Here is a 21,701-nt window from a genome sequence, read left to right as displayed (position 1 = left end):
TCGTCAAGTTTTTCAGGAAAAATCACTCGCGCTTCGCGTTCGTGATTTTTTAACCTTGACTAAAAACTTGACTCCTTCATTTGTTTGCAACGAACCTATCGGAAAATACCCGATAATTTTGAAGTTCTTGTGGTATTATAAGTGACTATACTATACCTATGTATGTGAAGCAAGTTACCTATGCTTAAAATATTTAATTTTTAAATCGCTTATTCTTACACTTTGCACCACCCACAAACACTAGAAACCGCCTTTATAGGATCTGCCTCATTAAAATAATATTCCATGTTTTGATATCAGTTGTTTAATCACAAATTCACTGGAAATAATTTAAATTACAAGGCAATTCTGGTGATACGAGCTTTTACAAGCGGTTCGTTTAACATTCAATATTATTTACATTTATAAACAAAACACAATTTAAACAAATGTGCTTACAAATGTGTAATAAAATTGAATATTTAGATAACATTCAAACGAATGACCAATTTTACAACTCCCGCATTGTTAATACTTAACAGCACAATTATTAGTGCTTATTCCTATTATTAAATTAGCTTTCCATAGATCTATTCTCATAATATTCTTGTAGCTACATATGTTTTAATACGAATATGTTTATGAGGATTTGGCTGTTTTTAATAAGGTTATGTTCTAATATTTTTTCTAATAAAAAGTATTTCTTTTTGTTCCAGGTTTTTGAGCACATTACCAGCCTTCGAACACCTGACAGGTAAGCTTTTAGCAAAATGGAAATCTTGGTTATATGGATCATAAGAAATATTTCTTATCAGTCTTATATAAATCGTAGATATTTAAATCCGAGGATATATTAATAATTTTGGATATAGCAAAACTTTGTACAAATGTCAAACTAATGATTTATATTGCGTCTAAGGGCCGATTTTTCAATGCTTGGATAAAACTTATCCGTTTAATAAAGTATTACACGATAATATTAAAATGTCACGTAAACTGTCAAATACGGGCAATTAGAATACGTTTTTAAAATGGTAGTTTTATACATTATTCGACGAATAAGTTTTATCCAAGCATTGAAAAATCGGCCCTAAGGAATTTCTAAATACAAAGATACCTACATACATACCTATAAATATATCCTACTTCCTATCCTACACTTCAATAGTGATGTGGCACTAGGTGTGTCACAGGAAACGTCTACATGACGCGAGAAACGGATGGCGTCTGGCTGTCTGTCCACGATTTAGTACTGGGGAAATTGCTTGCTCGTAACATTATAAATTTTGCTATTTATGTTAAATCTAGGTAAGTATACAAATATATTGTAGGTCCATGCATTTTAGTCTGATGTTAGGACGAATATTTTTCCCGGTTTTGTCACATTTTACAAGGCAATTCTGGCGATACGAGCTTTTACAAGCGGTTCGTTGCCGTGCTTCTATTGGTCGTATATTTTTCAATTCGAACCAGTAGTTCCTGAGATTAGGAATAACCAAACGTATGGTTGCCACACACCTGACAGATCCACCTGTACGGGTATACATGCACAGGTAGACCGTAACATGTGTGGGAGTAGACCTGTGTAGCTACCTATGTTTAATTGACGTGCGCAGGTCTACCTGTACAGTTAAACTTGGCTTACCATAAAAAAAGAACATTAAATTTCGTATAGATACAAGTACATAATACATGTTATGGTCTGTTCTTCCACTTACAAAACGTCTTCTACAAAACAAACTTCAAGCGAACAGAATCTAAAGTGAACAATGAACGTATTTATCTGGCTGCAGCCGTATCTAGGCATCTACTTATCTAGGTCATATCTTTAGGCTGTTTAGAACTAGTATATAGACCCACTTCGAATGGGGTATGTTTAGCGTATAATGGTTGGAAATCTAACGGCATTCGAATAACTTGTTTTATTTCATTTCACGTTAAATCTTACTATAATATTGTAACTGCGAAAGTGTGTTTGTTTGTCTGTCTTTCACGTAGAAACCGCGTGATTTGATGTTATGATTTTTTATCCGAAAACTGTATATAGAGTTGTAATAACTAATTCAATTATACTAAGATGAATTGAGCAATGGTTTAGTTATTAAGGTCTCTGAATTCAATCAAAAAGGTCGTGGGTTCAAGACTGCGTTAAGTGCAAATTAAATTGGTATATTTTTATATGAAAAATAATGTAATACGATTGGCGAACGATAATTTCGTTGTTCGATAATCCAACATGTTTTACCAAAAATTATATGACAATACAATAACTGCCAACCCACATTTGACCAACTTGACGGAAACGGCCGTGTAAAAACTTTATCCAAACCCTTATAAAAAGATAGCTTGATAAAACAAATGAATTATTTTACGCTCTCAATAACTCCAAAGAGTTCCCACAATATAAATTAACTAATGAAAACAAAACAAAAATAAACCACAAGATTATGAATCGAGAAAACATCTTCATTAAAATTTAATTGAATCATCGTCAAAATAGACGATCGATAATTATATCGAACAAAGGACAACACTATAGAGTAAGGCTTTAGTGATGCACCGACAAACAAAAGATCGATATCGAGAACGCGGGTGGTTTTCTTAAAAATAAATTGTCTGTAATTGAAACGTCAGTCAGGAAGGCATTTCTTTTAAGCTAGGATGATGTTGTTGATTTATTATGAGGCTCTATGGTAATTATGCTGTGAATTATAATGTTATGTTAATTATTAATATAACTTATACACGTAGGTACATTTTAATTATTTTAAAAATTAGACTGCGTGATTTTCATTTTAACCAGTTTGAATTTTCCTTTGTAGAACAAGGTTTTCACGAAAACATAGTTTTGATTGGTAATTGGTAAAATAAAATTGAGATATTAAACGAATAACGATACACTTTAAACCATTAAACATACATTAGTTAAAATCTATCAACCAATTAAATAAAGTTATAAATGATTCCAAGAATTTATTGGTCAATAAGTTTGTATGCAAAACTGACCGGTAATAAATAAAATAGTAAATAGTAACAGATACTATGCATCTATATTTTACAGGAATGTATCGACGGTTCTCACGCGGGCGGCCTTGCATTTGTCGTGTGGAACATAGTATGAGAAAATAAATAAAATCAGCGGAAATAATCGCTACTTTTCTTTGACATGATGATAATATCGAAAGTCCTCGAGGGTGAGCTAAGGTACATACCCTTGGTCAAATGACCCTTTTTAGATTTTTGCTCAGGTCTAAAACCTGCACAAATAGCATTATTAATCGATCTCTATTCGTTCAGTTCTCTGTGTTTTTCACGTTTTTCTTTAAAATATTTGCACTGTATTCAAATGTTTTGACTCTTAACTTTGCATAAACAATTGCAAAGTATATCAATCAACAAATATCAATCAAAAATTGTTTATTTGCAATTCGCATTCAGAAATAAATTGTACACAAAATACCTGTTAATTAAATACATTCAATCAACATTCAATTTATTAGAAGCAATTACTAGTAATTAAATAATAATGAATTTGTTAAATCGCTTGAGGCTATGCCTTGACCCTGCGGCCAGTTATTTATACTACCGGGTTCTCATTGGGTAGCTTTATATTGATTGCATCGATTATATTAATTTCATGTACGTATAAGCGGAAACTGCTGTGTCGCTTTTGATGAAATTTTCGATAGAATTAGAACTGGAAGTGGATATTAAAAAAATAGTTATTTTAAACTTAACAATATAAGTTTCTTTTTTTTCTCAAAAACTACATAACTATCTACCTAGTTAAATTACAGTTATTATATAGCAGTTATTGTCCGCTAATAAATAGTTGCGAAAGCTTATAAAAGAGATTATTTGAATGTCTGTTACCCAATCACACAAAAACGGTTCAATGATTAGGTTTATAACATTCAGAACAAATAGTTCATATTGTATTGTCATTATATTTGATATTAAAATAAGTATCTATAATAACCAGATAAAATATACATTTTTATAATAACTAACAACCTTGGTTCGCTTGAAAAATATTCGATATTGAGATGATTGAGCAAGTATGAGAGAACGTTAAAATTATGTACTAACTATTGGTTTATATCAGATAACAATTGGCCTTCTTTAAAACACTTGTAAGAAAACTAACTTTATCCCTCGTCTTTGCATGCGCAAACTGCTTTGATTCAATCCCCTACTCCTCATTTAATAAGGTTGATTCGCGAAATAATTAGTCATAATCATTCCACAATCTTCTATTTTATAAATAGTATAATAAAATCCATTTTAAACTGTTCACCATCACCCATTGAAACGTGATACAAAATGAACTAACAAAAGTGGTTTCGCAATTAAAACATTAGTCTAAATTTACTGTATTATATCTAAGCTTTTAAGTTCTGTGCCCTAGGTTTCAATTAGTATCTATTATTGGCAAAGTTTGTATTGGTTGTTTGTCTTGTTTGTCAATCAACACTAAGGGCCGATTTTTCAATGCTTGGATAAAGCTTATTCGTCGAATAATGAATAAAACTACCATTTTAAAAACTTATTCTAATTGCCCGTATTTGACAGTTTACGTGACATTTTAATACTATCGTGTAATACTTTATTGGACGGATAAGTTTTATCCAAGCATTGAAAAATCGGCCCTAAATCAAATGTTTAATTAGGGTACATAAATAATGAATGATTTGCATAGTAGAAGCATTTGCATGCATTTATAAAAAGGCCTTTCACTTACGAACGATTTTAATGAATGAATACAGGATTTTGTAATACCTACTACCATTAATAGTTACTTAAATTATGTGTCAAAATTAAATCTGTACCAACGTCTCCCCTTACTATTTATATAAATTTTAAACTTCAAGAATGAAATTACTGAGCAAAAAACTAATTTCGAATTAGGTAATAGAAAAAAAAATGTTGTGTGGTTTTATGAAACCACGGTAAAAGTGAAACTGTTCGAACGGTTCCGAACACTGCTTTGTGTAGCGCATGTCGCAGTCGGCTGCCGAGTAGGTATACCTACTCGGCAGCCAAGATACACGCGACATGCGCTACACAGACCAAAAAGTTTGAGACGATGTAATAAAAGTTTCACTTTAAAAAATTATCAACAATACTTCTATATAACATGCATTTATCTTGGATATTTCCTAACAGCTAAATACAATAGTATTTTTTAAAATTAACACTAAGAAGGTAAGACACAATATCATTAAATACGCGACAAAAGCAGGACAAAAAATCGCGCGACGAAAAATCGTAGACAAATGAGTCGCACGTGTATTCTTCATTTGCATATCAACAATCGACAATCGAACCATTCTAACAGGTGTTGTGTCACTAAAACTTATGACATAGATATCTGTGTCAATATTCCGGTAATAGCATTAGACGGTAATTTATTGGACTTAGAATATTTATGCAATGTGTCGACTGTAAGGAGTAGGCGGAGGTGGGTTCGAATGCTAAAAAAACAAGTTTTAGAACTACCTATTACTTACGTAGTATATTATTATTAGTCTGTGCTATTACATCATTTTGTAGTAAATTAAAATTTAAAAAAGGAAAGATAAATGAATGACATAATAAAACGGACCAATCAAATCATTAGGATAAAAAATTTATGTTTTGCAAAATGCTTCCTGGTTCATTCTATAGTGTGGGTTAATATTTGTGGTTTAACTTTATAGGTAGGCTCTTTTTACTTTAAACATACCTGATGTTTCTATAAAACACTGACAGATTTGAAGCTAAATTGATAAAAAATATTTGATATGAAAGTTTGAAAATACAATCTTTAAAAGGATGAGCAAAAAAAGGGGTGGCATCGTATATCAAATATTGAATAGCTCATAGACTTTACTGGTTAAAAAGCCTAGTTTCTCGAACAGAATATAGCCTAAAGAAACAAAAGAAACTATATAAAATTAGGTTCCAAAAGTATAGTATGTAAATCGCTTCTGCTCCTAACACGACACCTTTAATTTAGTTTCCCACGAATACCGTGTCTTTCACACTTAGAAGATAATTAAGTAAAAAGTACGGTGGATTGTGACTCGTACAACGTAAATACGCAATCAAAAGACTTACAATGAGAAATGTTTACAGTTTTAATATTTTTTGTTAATGTTGGTATGTTTGTTTTTAATTTAAAGGGTAGAAGTATTGAAAATAATGTAAACTTGTACACGATATGCTAGCAAATTTCAAAGTTATAGTTATTTGCCGAATGGTTCGCTGTTTGAGTATTTTTCAATTAATAGAAGAAAGGGATTATCCAATTTTATTAAATTAATGCAATAATCGGTATAAAATATTTATATTTCATGATAGAAACCCATAAAAAACTTTTGATCTGTTTTAAAAAATTATGAAAATGGCAATCTCACACAAAATTTGTCATTCAGGTTACTAAGGCAGCAGAAATCACAGAAGCGTGCCGCCACAGCCTCGTATATCATTCGATAGAGCGAATCTCGGCTATTTATATCGACGATACAATCGAAGTGGCCGGTCCAGTTCCAACCCAATTCTTAACAAGCAATACTTTATCATATCTGACCGTTATCTTCTATCCGCTTCGGTTGTTCTGTTTATAGTCTGTCCACTATAAGAATTGCTTTTTGACAGCTCGACGGGTGATACCAGAAGTGATGTTCAAAAGATTATCGATTGTTGTACCATTTCAATTATAAATTCAAAATATTATCATAAATCGAATCAGGTACGTAAATAATAATTACAACGTAAACGTACTAATAAGATATGTAATAATAAGACCACATATCTATGCATTGTATGTTAAAACTAAACTAAACTAATATTTTATTATTTATTGGTTTCTATCTTACAATTTGGTTGTTTTTACGTTTAAATTATATAACATAATAGAAAAGTTTTTCTGTATCGGATATATTTTATAGAGTATTTCTATCGATTATTTTAATCTATCGACCCATCATTGAATAATTCTGTGTAGGCATCACTAAGTGGGCGGGACCTGTCCATGAAGTACGATAATTATTTGTATGACATTTTAACATAGACAATACAATTAAACATAGGCGTGAAGCTGTCAAAAAGCAAATAATATAATGGACAGAGTATAGTTGATAGTTCGCAATACGCCCTTGACAATTTTGAGGGCAACGCTCCAATCGAATTCTTTGCTGTGTATGTGCGCCTGGTACTTTTGCTGGAGAACAAAGAGGTGGATTGAAAATTTTATTCAAAATCAATTTTATAAAATATTTGATATCTATTATTAATTATTACAATTCAGGTACCACTAGTTTCAAAACATTAATTAATAGATAAATAATTTATTAAACAATGGTAATAAAGAAAATTGAAACGAAAAAACTTCGTGTTTATTACATATTTCGTTAAAAATATCTACTTAGTACCTACTTCAATTATTTTACTGTATATTTCGTACTTTCCCTGAAACGAACGGATTATTAGTTATTACCATTTTGAACTTAAATATGATACTTATCATGATAACAAAATATAATTTATTACTTATTTAATAATTATTATAAATAATGAGTTTTCTCCGAATGCGTCCAACGCTTCTCACAACTCAAAAATAAAATAAGGAAAACATTACTTTTTGCAAATAAATCGTGGTATGAATGCCCACCTCGTATATAATTTGGTATGATTTATCAAATGATACCACGCTGATACCCCATAAATATACGGACTGGTAATAATGTAATGGCTGATTTTGGTGTCGGCAACATTTCAACGAATAAGGCAAAATAATTCGTGATAATTCATCCATACACTTGGAAAAGTATCTTTTGTAAGCTAAATTTATTTTAAATTTTTACCATCCGTAAATAAAACAAGAGTACCTACCTAAATTATGATAAAGCTCAAAATCTACAATATTCTCATTTTTTTACTTTGATATCTACTCACTTTTGGATCCCAAATCCAATTTTCAGCTTTGATACTAAAGACTGCATGCTTCTTTGTATCGATTATTATTTATTATTATTTGTTAACACTCCATCAACAATATAACATACCTTAATTTCGTCACGGCTAACACTCAAAACAAAACGACGAAACGGCCTTTTCCCTCTAATCTTTTATGGCGCAAAACGAGACCTTGTACGTCACTGCAATAACAATAAACAAAAACCATAGCAAAAACCGCAAGAATGTATAAAGCACGAGTTGCAATAAAATCAATATTTATAACGCACTAAAATTTTAATGTTCACAAAAATAAACATCGTAACGCATCGAATTCAATCTATCTGTAACCTTTATATCAAGGAGTAACTTTCAACATATTGCTTAAAACAAATATAGACGCTACCACACGGAAATAATTCAAAAATAACAATTCGGACCGCAGATTTATGATTCCTAAAAGATTGCAATTATTTGGATAATTCTAATTCTGTTAGGCTAATGTTATTGTAGTCCGAATGATAACATTAACTGTCTGTGAACACAACTGATATCTATGCCATTTTTTATTAATTCTCATCTTAAATATTTACACTAACCACAGATTAAAATATGAAAATCTTGTTTCAGTTTAAATGACAAACAGCCCGTTGGCACAGATTAGAAAATACATAGGTACTTATGGGTACCTACTTAGTTACCGTAACGAGATAAAACATTCATGAATTGAACTACAATAAAGAATAAGTTTTAAGTCATTAATCATTATTAGCAAAAGAAAATAGATTTATTCCAATGTACCGATATTCGATACAAAACAGATACAGACTAAACAAGACTGCTAATTAAATAGGAACACACCTGTCTTTACCCACGGTAACCGCCCATGAAGACTTATGTAGATCGGACCCGTTAATTGGCGGGAATTGCACTATTCGCACAGATTCAAAACGGAATCGTGTTATAATTTTGAAACTGCTTATTAAAAAAATAAATAGATTTCAATGTATTTTGGCGGGAACTGCACTTTTCGCACAGATTCAAAATGGAATCGTGTTCTAATTTTGAAACAGCTTATTTAAAAAATAAATAGATTTCAATTTATTTTGGCGGGAACTGCACTTTTCGCACAGATTCAAAATGGAATCTTGTTCTAATTTTGAAACTCTTTAAAAAAAGATTTCTATTTATTACAAATAAGAACATTGGCCATTCGAATTACAAACTCTTTTGTAGTTAATTAATACTTTGTAAGCTATTGAAATAAAAATTCCTAGTCGAGGCTTTCGGTTTGAAACATTGTTTTATTACTAATCGAAGATTACATTTAACTTTATCAAAGAATTGATTTAATTGTAATTGACAAACACACACATTTACGCCCGCGGCTTTGTTCGATTGCAGTTCAAACACCTTAATCTCCTTATGAACTTACTATACCTACTTTAATAAAATCATCAAAACTTACTAATAAGTAATAACCAATAAATCCTCAAAAGCAACACAATCAATACGCTAGAACAATATATATGTACTACCGTCTCAGTGATTATCAGTCTTATCTATTAGTGTTCCGTTATAACTTATATCTATGGTAAGCTGAAAATCATAGCCGTATCAATAAAACTAAGAGTAAGAGCTTGCTATGATACCGTTGGCTCCACCTCTAGTGCGATCCTGGGGTTTATTCCACTTGGTACAATTGTGGTAATTGAAGTTGTAACTTGTATTTAATTAGCGTGCTGTTCTTAGAATTTGTGTATATTATTGTATACTGTTTCTAACGTATTAATAGAATTTTGTAATTATTATTATAGAAACAAAAAACAGTTAAGATTGTAATTTGTAATATTAATGCCCTAATGTTCAAGTAATTCATCAATGTTTATAAGCAAAAATGTTAAACATCATACACTTCTTTTTCTAACAACAAAAACAACATTTTTCAATTTATACTGAACATCGCAATTTGCACATTATTAACGTAATGAAATGTTTTTATTAAGTATAATTATAATTATGATATCAAAATCACAAAGCGCATTTTCTCAACCAAAGTCAGTGCAAAGCGGAGCCTACCAGCTCCTGTCGATAATTATATTTCGCGTCCATACCAACAGATAGCGATTTAAGATAACTGCCGGCGAAACAAAGAATTTCCTCCACTTTACAACGCGCCTAATCGTACTCATACATTACAATAAAACGGTTATGGAACCTGCATTTACTAGTAAATAGATATATCTGTGGTAGCTTTGGATTTGGATATGCGTAAAAGATAACCAAAGTATAATAAAATATTTAGTTGCGATAACATTAAAATATTGTTGCTTTCAAATAACATAAATAGGAAAGTGCTACACAGTTTGGAACTGAAAAAAAAGTAATTTTCAAGCCTCTATAATCAAATACAGCTGTGGTAAATGTTAAAAATATGTAATGACGATTCAAAAGTGCTTCTAGAAGAAGACTAATAGAATAAATAAATGTTTAGAGTTTGAATAACATTTGCGCGTAAAATGATGGCAAATTAAATCGTATTGGAACAGTGTGTGGTGTAATAATAAATAGTGGTGTACTTAGACACATTCATTTGTTAATCTATACTTAATACTAATATTATTAAGCAGGAACTACTGGTCCGATTTGAAAAATTCTTTCGGTGTTTGATAGCCCATTTCTCGAGGAAGGCTATAGGCTATAATATTATGTCACCTGCACGCTAAGACCAACAGGAGCTGAGCACTGCGGGTAAAACCGCGAAGCACAGCTAGTCACTAATATAAATACATTTACATGCATGTTAAACGCCTTTTAAATCTCATAAAAACAGTATACCATACTAGTATAAAAACGAACACAAGAAAATACACAACTATGGAAATATTTTAATTGTTATTATTCCTTTATATGTTAAAGCATACAGCAACACATACCTCGTTGCATTTATTGCTGGAAATTACTGCGGAAACATTTATATAATTATAATTTATAACTTTGTTTTATTGTGCGCGAGTTTATAAAACAAGAATGTATAAGTATGAAAATAAGAAATAAAAAGACAGTGGTCAGTAAAATATTTATTTATTTATTTATTTACTCTTTATTGTACAACAGTCTTATAAAATAAAAGTACAACAAAACCATTCAAAATGTACAAATAGCGGCCTTATGGCTCTAAGCCATCTCTGCCAGGCAACCTTCAGGTAAAGGAAAATATCTCTGCACAAAGGAATTACAATAGGTAATAAACAATTTATTGCGAGATCTAATATAAACTCCAGTATAAATGTGTCTAAATAACAAATAGGCTAAAGTCTAGACGGCTAATATTGTAAAAAAATAGTTTTTCTTTTAAAATTTACCACATAAACTTTCAAGATACTAAAAATTCTGCATGGGTTAAGTTTTAAGTATTCATACTAGAATCCTAAAGTAACATAAACGTCGTAGTCATTAATATCAATAACAAAATTATAGTAAATTAAATTTTACACGGACGAAATCTATTTTGACCGAATTCCTAACATTAGCCGTAGCACTTACAAATGAAGGTCACGGACAGGGTCTGCGTGACGAATCGATCAATTATTTTATGCAGTTTTCGTGAAACAAGTTTTACTACAACATAAAAATTCACAGGTACATAAATAAACATAAATCTTTAATTGTTTTTATTGATTGCTTTGTTAAAAGTCACTTGCTATTTCTGTCTATATCTGGCTTCTAGTCTCAGGACGGAAAATTGTTCTGCGTATAATTTTACATAAAGTTCGGTAATAGCTGGAGATATCACATATGCTTATTAGTAGATATTTAGGCGATTGTTACGAAAAAACTGTGTATTAGACACATTGTGTTAAAGATACTGTGAAAAGAGCTAAATCGACTTTAATAAATTCCAAACATTGTCTTACATATAGATTTATAAACAAAAACAGGATCGCGTGACTAAGAAATTAAAATGTAATTTAGATACCACCCACGAAACTTGAGATAAATACTGGATTTGGAACGCATTGTTAGCGTATAACAACTTAAATGGACGATTATTTTTTCATTCTTTTTTGCATTCCTAAACGAAGAAAGCCCTTTTATTTTGGGAAATCGAATTTTATTACTTAAAATAACTTGGTGTTTAAATAACTATAGCAATAAACTATAAACTTAACAAATTATGAAAAGAATTGGTAAACTGTACATAATAACATTTCATAGTAGATTTGATTTTTATTTTCAAATTTAATATATTTACGCGGCAATCTTAGAGTATATATACTATTGTAATATAACTATATGCTCTAAGGCAGCAATACTATCCTTCAACCACAAGCAAGATGAAATTAAAAAATGAAACATATTTATGAAAAAGAAACTTGTTATAAATTAACTTATGAATTTATTATAATAATAATGATATATCAACCCTAAAACAATTATCTTGGACAATGCCGTACATGATTTATATCAACTGTTACACGTACATGATTCATCCCACATAGCTGTGAACTTAATCAACAATACAGCTTTCCAACACTAACCTTCCCTCATACATTTATCATTAAAATAGGCGTTTCTAACATCGATGTAATTATCAGATAGTATTAGATAACATAACGACTTATGTTGGAACACATCATTGTAAGAAAGCCAAGGCATCATGTCAAAATTATATTTTATCTGTAGAAACTAGAAAATATTATAAAGAAAATAAATATTATATGTTAAAGAATTTTTTGCCGGATGGCAGAGGATAATATCAACATGATTTTTATTTTATTTTTTTTTTACATTTATTTTACATAAAGTAATAAATAAAAGAACCTGGCCGAAAAAAAACATAATCTGTGCTGCGTTGAATTTGGCGGGAAATTAGAATTCGAATATCTCGTTTAAAAAAAATAAAAATTTTAAAAGACGAAGTCACGCTGAATTGTGGGAAATAAAATTTGTAAAAATTAAAAATGTTATATTCTAATACATATTTCTTTGGAAATACGACAAATTAATGAATATAAAGAAACGACTCCTTCTGGTTGATGGTACTTAGTTTAGACCACCAAGGATACTAAACTTTGTTGCACGCCGATCTTTGTACTCTACAAGTTGCATTACAATGCGAACAGGAATACACTTAATTTTGTAACAAGACAGTGTCAAATGTTTTTGAAGATGTTTTATGAATACCCGTAGTAAAATTACAAGCCAAGTAGAACCATGCATAGCAGAAGAAAATCCTGAAATAGTAACTGTAAGTATTGATGTTTATCTCTCAATATAGTAAAACTATTATTTCATTTCTCGTTGCAATTATTTGATAAAGATCCACGTACAAATATGTAAAACATAATTTTATGTTCTGCTAGGTATGGATTTTTTGATTATTGTTGAGCTTTTTTGTCCCAGGGAAACTAGGCATAGGAACTATTATTTTTATCTCCAGACTATACACTTATAAATAAAACTAGCGGTCCGCTCCGGCTTCGCCCGTGGTACATATTTCGCAATAAAAGCCTATGTTCTTTCTCAGGGTCCAAAGAATGTCTGTGCTAAATTTCATCACAATCGGTCCAGTAGTTTATGCGTGAAAACCATACATACATACATACATACATACAAACCTTTCCTCTTTATAATATTAGTATAGATAAATACTGTCACTATCTATCTACAATTTACATTATTTTGAAGAGGGTCACATAATAAATACGTTATACTCGTTTAAAAAAAAAATCAGCAGACGGCTATTATTCCGTGACACAACCAAATTTTTAACCGACTTCAAAAAAAAGGAGGAGGTTATCAATTCGGCCGGTATGTTTTTTTTTATGTATGTACACCGATTACTCCGAGGTTTCTGAACCGATTTACGTGATTCTTTTTTTGTTCGATGCGGGATGGTGTCGAATTGGTCCCATAAAAATTTTATTCGGATAGGCCCAGTAGTTTTTATTTTATGAGCATTTTTGTCTGTATTTGTAAATGTTGCAAGTGCAAGTTTGATGTCGGTTGTTTTTAACGCAGTTATCACTTGTACTTCATACCATCCCGTGTCAACCCAGACTCATTACTTACTACTCCCATAATATATCTTCCAAACAACACCGTATACATGACGTGTGTACAATATAATTGTCCAGTCAATCTCAGCTGATGATGTTAGATGAAGGGGCGTCATATCTCATTATTGGGTGATGCCTTCCTGATTGCCTTCCGTGACGAGCTGTTACCACGCGACCACACTACTGAACTACACTAGTTATTATTATATTATGACAGAACTGGAACACCGATAATTCTTACATATTTATATATAAACGAAGAAGAATATTTTTGGTTGTTGTTGATTGGCGCGAAAACGCAACCAATTTTTATGCAATTTGGAATATTATTCGTATCAAGACTGTTAATAAAATAATCAGGATGCAGATTATCGTTTATGGTGAAATTCGATGTGTTCCAAAGTCCTACATTCACATTTTATACCCTTAAGGGCCGATTTTTCAATGCTTGGATAAAACTTATTCGTCGAATAATGTATAAAACTACCATTTTAAAAACGTATTCTAATTGCCCGTATTTGACAGTTTACGTGACATTTAATATTATTGTGTAACTTTATTGGACGGATAAGTTTTATCCAAGGTTTTATCCAAGCATAATCGGCCCTTAGTTAAAGAAATTGTGACGTTATTTGTAGTCATATTACATAAACTAGTGCTAGGAAATAAACCTTGTTAAAAGATTGATGTATTGCCAGTATAATATTTTATTTTAGAAATTGAGATTAAAATTAACACAAAATAATAACTACATGTACAAAATTAGATCAAGTATAATCAACACGAGACTATACGCTATCTTTATAGTTTATTCTAAGAAATGTCTTATGCAACAGTGTGGCATCAGCCTAAAATAGCTCAAATTATATAATTAACAACTCAAATCCTTTCTATGTAACTAGTCCGTTATAATGAGGACGATTTGTTTTAAAATGCTTTGTTATTGTTCTTTGCTTTTTAATGTGCATTCATCTCTATGTTATTGATGACTCTGTTGGAACAGTAGTTAATAACTTCGGTGATTATACCGTAGGTGGTTTGATTCCTGCTACTAGACAATAAGATATGTACGAGAACAAAAATAATCTATATTTATGAGTAAGTAGTCATAGTATAATATAGAGTACGGGTGTACCAACTTTAATTGTCTAGGACTTAACTTATCCCATTAAATAGTATAATATATTTGAATTCATAAAGTTATGTTTAATATAATAATCGGCTCATAAATCTACTGATATCAGTCGATATTTGAGATAAAAAATACAGGATATATTTTTAAATCCCATAAGAACTCTCATTTTCCTAATAATAACAGTCCACTTATCTAAGATTATTTGTAGCTAAATGAGAATATTGTGATTAAAACTCGTTTGTTTTATTTTATGTGTCTAATTATTCCGCACATAATTTAAAAGTATAGTAGTTTTTATTCTAATGTCTTTGTCATAAATCGAGCTTAAACTTAATGTAACCATAATAATCATTAAAATCTATACAAACGACATAGAAAAGGGTGTGGCGAGCATCTGAGGCAATTTAATGTGCTTGACCTATCAGGAATGTTGGACCACATCCCTTTAAACATAGCCCACTCCTATAAATTAATCAACAACAAATTAATAGTTAATACTAAATAATGTTATTTCGCTTTAACCTTTAGAAGGTACAGTAATTAGTAAAATTCCTAGAAAATACAATTAAAACATTGTCTTGATTTATAGGACATGTATTAAGGTACACTGCCGATACAATAATTCTTAAGAACGGTACATAGATCGTAATGAACAAACGAACAAACTCATCAAAGTAATATTCAATCAGTGTGTAAATATCCTATAACCAAAACAGTAAACAATGGACTGTTTTCTGTTTGGTTCAAGAGACAGGACCAAACGAATTACCTATTTCAAAAATTTTAAACACCATTAGTTAACTCTATCCATCATTTTCATACAAAATAAGTAGTTTATCTGACTTTTATACTTATATTTTTATTTAGTAGAACCAAAGTGTAGTTTAATGTTAGTTCGTTAATTATACATAATTATAAACTACTGCAGGGAGCGATGATATTCCTAGTTGTTTCTCTTACGACTTCTAATGTTTCTTTCTTGTATTTTTTTGACTATTTCTATTAAAAAAATAAAATAGGTATATTAAAAAAAAAACGCTTCTCTTCTAACCCTACACCATACGTAGTTCTTAGGTATTTGTGAAATGCTAACAATGGACTATTTAGCATTAATGCCTTGCCAAGTGCTCGCCACGTTCGCCACTTTCCATTTACATACAAACACATACCTTTAATAACTAATTACTTTGCCTATTCGAGCTAACATTATGATATTTATTTGATACCTTATTTTAGCTAGAAACCGATATGTATAGAAGGAAAATCGATCCATTGTCTACGTTTGGAATAAAACGAAAAAAAAAACAGTTATTTTACTTCTGGATATTTTGCTAAAAATGTAATTGAAATAAATAACGATATTTCAGAACGACTTCATTGTTGTACAAGACTATACTACCAAGCAATTAATGGCCTTTAATTTTTTATAGAGTACGCCAAAGATTCGTCAAAATTCACAGATTAGATATTTTATCCCGATTTCTTTGCTCTTTCTCCACGATTTTCTTCATAGTTAAGCATTATCATTTCCCTTTATTCTGTAATAGAGAAAATAGTTATATTACCAACTAGCGGTCCGGCTTCGCCCGTGGTACATATTTCGCAATAAAAGGTAGCCTATATGTTCTTTCTCAGGGTCTAAAGATTATCTGTGCCAAATTTCATCAAAATCGGTCCAGTAGTTTATGCGTGAAAACCATACATACATACATACAAACCTTTCCTCTTTGTAATATTAGTATAGATTACTTGATTCTGAAATGGAAAAAAAAACATTCATCAAGTAAAAAACTATAATTTGATCTAGTATTATAATCAAAACAACATCATCAGTCTAAACCGCATCCATTTGTTTAAATAATCTAGAACTTTCTAGGTCAATCGCAGCTCGCTTAAGACCTAAGTACTAACTTGTGAAAGTTTTGCTAGAAATTTACTTCATTTCAGTTTTAACAACATATTCACACAAACTTAATAAATTGTTATTTTATGATAGTATTAAAGGAAATCCTTACATTGGAATAAGAAAGGAAATAGGTGATTTCATACAACACTTGGATGAGTTGGACTATAGGATAATTTACCTATCTACTAACTACTAAATTTTTAACTACCGGTCATAAAAATGTACATAATATAATATATCTCATAAAATACGTGTTATGCGTAAAAAATTACTTTTCAGTAAAGCAAGCATATTTTCTCTAATAACCTTTATACTATGCTAATAATAAAATTAATACCTTCCCTTTTTTGTCGATACACTTTTCATATTCTAAGCTACAGATAACAGATTATATCTAATTCCAACCGCTCAAATGTCAAAGCTCTACAATTATAGCAAACCTTACAAGGTCAACCTCTTTAGTAATTAATTAACACTATTATAGGTCTACCAGAATCTGATGGCATATTTATATTTAAGAAATAAAAGATTTTCATGTGGCAACTTATTTGACAACTATCAAATTGTTTGTCAAATTATTTGTCTTTTTTGCAGTTGATAAATAATTTTTAGGATTTTGTCTAAAAAATCTTCGAAAATGTCGAAAAAGCCGCTGTGATCACAAGCAAGAGGTGTTGTTTATAATGTGTATAGAAAAATATTTGATGAAGAAGGGTCAAACACATCACAATTTTCAATTTAGAAGATTTTATTGGTAAATTGGACTTACCCGCTTTGATACTTTCAATTAAAAAATATTATATGTAGGTAACTATAATATTGTTTGTTGATTGGAATATAATTTTATGAAAACTTATTACTGGAGTTTCCAATACGGCTATTCGTCAAGTCCAAGCTGTCCAAGTCAATTTTATAATGTGTGTACTTATCTTTTAATACTTACGAAAATAAACATAGTTTTATTTTATTTTTATTTTATTTTATAAAAAATTATAAGCAGTCTAGTTTTCTATCGATATAACATCGATATTTTCACATGGCATAATGAAAATGAACATACAAATATAGGTATGTGTAAATAATAATATGTATTACCTGTATAAAAGTAATATGTATATTATACATAAGTACCTACACAATATTAAGTGGATATCTCATTATTAAGTACAGTATTGTCCACTTATGTAATGTGACTAATGATGTTGAGAACAAACTAAAAAATAAGCAGTATCAAGATCGTTCAGTCCATTTTCCCTAGGGTTGCACACTCAAAATTTTGATTTCCCTAATTGCCATCAGATTCTGGTTTACATATAGTTGCCATAACATGACGGTTTCACAACGATTAATGCCTGCCTCGGGAACCGAACACAATACCTTTTGTGTATGTCGTCTGATTGATTGATGATCGTGAATGGATAATGGTATGTTTCTAAATACCTATACCATTAATTGAAGGGTATCAAATGGTTGCAACAACATTTTAGTTTATTATCTCAAATCTAGAGTACTTTGAACTTCGTCAAAGGTAGTGACCGCTTCAACGAATCTTATCAAGATTTGGTAGACTTAAGTGTCAGTAAAGTGCTGGTTTCTCTCATTACAGTGGATGAATCTTTATTTTAATTTCCTATGGTTACCTGAATCTAAATCTATACTAATATTATAAAGCTGAAGAGTTTTTTTGTTTGTTTGTTTGAACGCGCTAATCTCAGGAACTACTGGTCCGATAACAGGAGTACGGGTAAAACCGCGGGTCTCAGCTAGTACTTTACAAATATCGTTGAAACAATTATAAGATAGTATTTTCTGATGTTTGATTTTACGCGAGTATTATACATTTAGAAATTTAAGACTTTTTAATTAGACAATTATTATAAGATTGACGTCGTGCTGTAGGCAATATAGAAGTTTAGAAGGAATCATATTGTTTATTTCTTTTACCATTTTTATTACCAACCAAACGTGTCTCTATCACCTGTTTTTTATAACCGGTGTCATTTTATTAAACAAAACCTTACGCAACGCTTTGTAATAGAGAATGGTGTATATTTGAGATCGTTGATAATTCCGAACTATTAAACATAACAAGTATTTAGTGATAGATAGCGGTCTACAATATTGCAGTATCTGTGCGTACCATCGACACAGTTTTGTCGTAAACAATAATGAAATAAAAATAATGTAACTTTGTATTGCGTTATCGTGAATTCCGCTTTACAATGAACTTAACAAATTATTCCTACCACATCTATGTTTGCTCACAGACAGTCTAAGTGCCCTTCACCATCTTAAACGTTGTGTGTCTGGTAAGGTAGGTTTCCCGATAGCATATAAAATAATAGAACAAATTAATAACTTTAATAACTCCAATGTTACTTTGGCACTGCAATGGATTCCTTCCCATATCGGTCTGAGTGGTAATGAAGAGGCTGACAGGCTAGCAAAAACGGCTATTTTAGATGGAGAAGAAATTGATTACTTACCAAATTATTCGGAAGTTCTAACAGAATTCAAATTTAAGTGTTATAATCGGTTTAAAGAGTATTTTAATGAAAGGTCAAGGCTAAAAGGCATTTGGTACAAGAGTATACAATGTGAGCCTCTTCACATACCATGGTTTTATAATAACAAGTTTAATAGACGCGAAACTGTAACCGCTTTTCGACTTCGTTCCGGACACATACCGTGCGGAAGTTTTGCTTATCTCTTGAAAAAAGTTGACTCGCCCAACTGCGAATTCTGTCATAAATATGACGATATCCAACACTTCCTCATGGAGTGTGTTCGGAACGATGTTAAAAGAAAAGACTTGTTGACAAATTTTAAAATAAACTGTATGAATGTTGGTGCATATCATAGCATTCTAGCTGCACCACACTCTGATGCAGCTAGAATGCTATTCAACTTTAAATTTAAAATATAGTTAATATAGTTCATTAAGTGTTAAATATTTGTATACAAGGTACGATGGGATTGTCATCGTCCTTTCGGACAAAAATCCCTTATTAAAAAAAGATTAAAAAAAAAAAATCTATGTTTGCTGTATTGAATATTAATATGTTATTTTTTTACACAGTATAGAGTCGTAGAGAGACTTATTACATGCCTACGAAATTTAAAGAAATTATTTTTGAACGTCACTTCGCCCTGTTTCTGTTTCTCGTAGTTACTCTGAACTAACCTATTAGTTCACATATAAAAAGCAGTTAGTAATACATTCACAGTATTGTTTCCTATCGCACGTTCCTGATACGTCGTTCATTCGATTCGACCTGAATCGATTTAATTAGTAAAAGCGAATTCAATCTGCGATTACGAATTATTGATATGTCATTGCGGTTGATGGTAATGTGAAGTAAAAGTATCATTATGTTAAAGGTAAAAGTTGTCGATGTTAGAGTACAGCCAATTGATATTTTTAAACTATAATTTATAAATTTTTTATAATAAGCTCGATCTCTACATAATTTCTTTTTGAGTTTAAGTTTGAGTTGGAAGTGTTTAAGAAAATATTCGTATATTTTACGTATATTTTTAACCAGCGGACACTAGATACCTATAGATATAAATTCCAAACGCAGATAGTTAATCACTAGGCTCATTTCTCTCACATAGAAAATTTAAAGCTATTGTAAATAAAGCTAACCCCCGAATCAAACGAACATAATGCGTTTATTCCAATTTAAACATAAGTACTCTAGTTTCTTTTTTTGTATTTTTCCTGTCAACATAACTTACAAGAAAGTGTTACAACTCACAAAACATATTTTCTTTCCACCAATACACATTTTTCTACCACCCATAATCTGTTCATTCCAAATCATTGTTATAAGTTTCTCGGCCCTTATTCTATTGAAAGGTTGAATCAAGGATGGTCAGTTAGTACAATAGCGGTAAAACAATCCGGGTCAATGGATAAAATGCACAAATTATTTCTATCTCGTTTTCAAGTTTGACATTTGTACAGACGTGCGGTTTTGCGCACTTTCCTTTTATTATTATGGTCTTTCAAGTTTGAATATCGATTTCTGGAGTTATTTATTGTTTGTGTAAATATTGGTAATTATTTACTTTTGAAATTTGCTAGTAAGGTGTAAGTTAGAATACTTGTCATTTAAATGATAAACCTATGTTTAGTTAAAGAGGCAGTCCAATAAGCATACTTTTTTCTTTCGCTTTATCTTGTAGTTGTATCTTTTTGTATCTTGTAGTTGGTACAATAATGTAATAGATTCCAAAACATCTTAAATTTAGGGAAATTAAAAAATAATATCTCATTCATTTGAGAGTATTTTGAAATGTGAAAAAATCTTGATTAAAAAATTCAAAGTCTAAATTTAAGGTAGGGGGAGTCCGGGAGACTTGAACCGCTTTTTACTAAAAACTCTATAAAATCTGATCAGTGACCTTGAGAGCTTTAAGATCTACACCATATGGAAGCCTTATTATCTAGCTAAGATTTTATACTATTCTGAAAATAAAAATTGCAACCAGAACGTAGTAAACTAAGTTGTAATGAAAAATGAGTTTTGATTCAAGTCTCCCCAACCGGCGGGACACTTGCCCATCAGGTGCGGGACACTTGCCCATACCTTTTTAGAGAGGGGAAATGAAGCAAATAAAGCATATTATCCATTAGTTATGTATTTTTAGACACATTAAACAATAACTAGATTAT

General features: G+C 30.7%; 1 protein-coding gene across 2 annotated transcripts in view; it reads left to right on the top strand.

The window, feature by feature from the left end:
• Positions 1–21,701, top strand: part of LOC149903829 (uncharacterized) — an 84,612-nt gene that overhangs the window by 50,445 nt on the left and 12,466 nt on the right. For both annotated transcript variants that reach the window (XM_090107745.1, XM_090107744.1), the window contains one exon: positions 696–733. The gene's annotated coding sequence lies outside the window, so the exon portion shown is untranslated. The remainder of the gene's footprint in view (positions 1–695; positions 734–21,701) is intronic.

Source organism: Colias eurytheme, chromosome 12 (genome assembly GCF_061535395.1).
Source record: "Colias eurytheme isolate Ceu_HAF_F1 chromosome 12, ilColEury1 Martin Lab GWU primary, whole genome shotgun sequence".
Taxonomy (NCBI): domain Eukaryota; kingdom Metazoa; phylum Arthropoda; class Insecta; order Lepidoptera; family Pieridae; genus Colias; species Colias eurytheme.
The sequence above is the reverse complement of the archived record's forward strand: the minus strand, read 5'-3'. Positions and strand labels throughout refer to the sequence as shown.